The following is a 3,268-nucleotide window of genomic DNA, read 5'->3' on the forward strand; positions in this document are numbered from 1 at the left end:
CATAGTGGTATCACCGGAGGACGGTGGCCGTAGGCCGGAGAGAGAAGAAAGGAGAGATGAGAGTTTTAAAATACCAAAAATATCCTTGCATTAAGATTTTAATTTAAAATTACCAAATTTATAAATTTCCTAATTTATCTATTGATTBRTRKTTRATATTGGTTCTCACAGTTACCACAAACAACTCAGTTCTCCCTTGAATAGGCCCCTATATATGGGCCTAATCAAATGAGAACTGTTTTGTTTGTGCTAACCGTGAGATTCAATCTCAACCACAAATCAAAGGTTAAATTATGAAATCAATAATTTTGGTAATTTTAACTAAAAATATTAATTAAAGGCATTTTATGGATTTTATAAATATCTTCTCTCTAACGAATCTTATTTGGCGAACCTTATTCCGATGAACATTATGTGAACACAAGATACACATTGTGATACCTACAAACGATATTCATTGTGATACCCAGATATATACAAGATGCACGATGTGATACTTTGTAAAGCAATGAAAAATAACGAAAATGCACACTATGATACATTTCATAAAACAAAGAAAATACATCGTGATACACGTGAAACATTGTGAACGTTATCATTATGATACACTTTGATTCACAAACGTTTTTAAAATACGATGTATATTAGGTAGTTGATATATTGGGTAACTAATTATAATTAAATATTTCATTCTAAAAACTTAATTAAATATTTTGATTAGTTGTTAAAAATAGAATTAATATATTATTCTTTTAGCTTATTTAAAAAATATCTTTAAATATCTCAAAAGAGTAATTCAGATCGGATTTCACGGTTACCATAAAATAATCAGTTCTCACTTGAATGGGCGCACACACACATTCTATATTTAAATAAATAAAAAAATACAATAAAAGATTAAAAGGAATAGAAAAAGGACACAAACAAAATATGAACCTACATCAATTGTATATAATACCTGGTTACCTATAGCCAACAAACCAATCAATCTAGCCAACTACATGTGACATCATTTAGAATTATATTCTTTTAAGTATAATCGTTAGGGGAAAGAGTCGGGGGGAGTGGGGGCTACGCTTCTAGTTCCTTTACTCCGTCTCTGACAAAGGATCGTGTGAGTAAAAAAACGTAAGAAATGATCTCCACCCTTAGATGTACATTATGATAAGATGCATTGTATCAATCCCTATATCAAGCGCGATTTATAGATGAGTTTAAGATTAAAGGTGATCAAAGGTCTAGATCTCTTCTTATGCTTCTCAGCTTAACTCTCATTCTCACGCGATTCTTAGTACGTGCGTGTGTGTATATGTATATGTATATATATATATATATATATCCAAGGATACTGATATCTGCATCATTTCGAGTAAGAGAAGACGCATACAAACGAGATATGCAGCAACAAGAAGAAGGAAGCTTTTGTTGTGTCACTTAAGTTATATAGGAATTCCTGAGTGAGCTAACTCCAAAAATCCATCCTCAGTTCGGATTGCAGGCAGGCATGTGATTCCTGGATGTATTTGGATGTGATTATTGGTGAAAGTATAGAAGGATCTCCTGTCACCACACACACACACACACACACACAACCACAGGTGAAGGATCGTGTCAGAAGGGAAGTTATGGTGAGAAGTGTAAGAAGAGATCTGAACCCTTGATCACTTTTAATCTTATGCCCATCCATGAATTGTGCTTTAGAATGGAATTGATATGATGCATCTCGATGCATTCTTTAGTGTTGACATTCAATTATGATTGATCAATAGGTGGCTATATCTTCTTACACTTCTCACTGGAACCCAACCCTAGATACACACACATACATAAACACACACACACACACATATATATATATATATATATATATAGAGAGAGAGAGAGAGAGAGAGAGAGAAAGAGAGAGAGAGAGAGATGAATGATTATGCGATAATAAGAGTTAAAATAAGAAACATAAGAAGGGATCTGGATACTTGATCACTTTTAATCTCACTACCACTTTATGAATTATGCTTATCATGGGAATTGATTACATATATCTCGGTGCACCGTATTAATGTTGATCCTCAATTAAGATTGATCCAAGGGTGGAGATCTCTTCTTACATTCTCACATAATTTCCATTTTCATCGGAACCCAACTCTCTCTCTCTCTCTCTCTCTATATATATATATATATATGTGTGTGTGTGTGTGTGTGTGTGTATAGGAGCGATCAAATGCAAACCACCCAATTTGTACAAACCGTGCAAACCATCCTCATCCGTCGATTTCATTGTTTAATCTTATGAAATTTTTTCGTAAAATTGTTTAATCTTATGGAATTGTTTCATATAATATTTTTTTTATGAATTGTTTCATATATGGTTATGGAATTTTAATGAAACTGTTTCATGTATTTCTTTAAAATTAAAATAATGAAGATGATAATATTCATGATTAACACCCTTCACAATAAAAATGATTAATCAACCTCTTATAATTACAAAATATGAACAAAATGAAAAATTATGACTGTTTGAATGAGGTTTGTACGGTTTGTACAAATAATGTGGTTTGCAAAATAAACATCCTCTCTCTCTCTCTCTATATATATATATATATATATATAGAGTCAACTCTGTCTAGGCAGGCCCAGCGGTATCCAATCAATGTAGTCGGCGGAACAAAGGAAACTGATATTCTGACTCTCTCAATTACACGTGAGTTCAGATCTCTACCGAAAGGGAATTTTTTTGATTCAATAGGAAGTTGTGAGAAGCCCCCAAAGGCACGTGTCGTTGGCTAAGCCTTAAATCGTGGGAGGAAAAGGCAGAAAAGTGAGCCGACCAAGATCCCCTAGCGGAAGGGGCAAAGTCAACGACTGAGGCCAGAAGGTATGTGAAAGTAGAAGCCAGGGACAGAACTGTAATTGTGAAAAGGTTGGAAGATCTGGCCCTTCTTTTCAGAATTCCAGTCCTACGGGCCTGCCCGAACTCCCGCATCAAGTTGACCGCCAGACTGGAGCTTCGTAACATGTTGACGAAGACCACTGAAATAGGAAATAGAAAGCGCTCTCCTTGGCTTGACATATGAACAAGAAAACCTGTCCTTAACGGGATGGGTTTCCCATCACACGGTATATATAGGGGAGCGATCAAATGCAAACCACTCAATTTGTACAAACCGTGCAAACCGCATTCAACCAATCATAATTTTTCATTTTGTTCATTTTTTTGTAATTATGAGAGGTTGATTAATCATTTTTATTGTGGAGGGTGTTAATCATA

The sequence above is a fragment of the Cynara cardunculus genome (assembly GCF_001531365.2).
Source record: "Cynara cardunculus var. scolymus isolate 2C chromosome LG 6, CcrdV1, whole genome shotgun sequence".
Taxonomy (NCBI): Eukaryota; Viridiplantae; Streptophyta; class Magnoliopsida; order Asterales; family Asteraceae; genus Cynara; species Cynara cardunculus.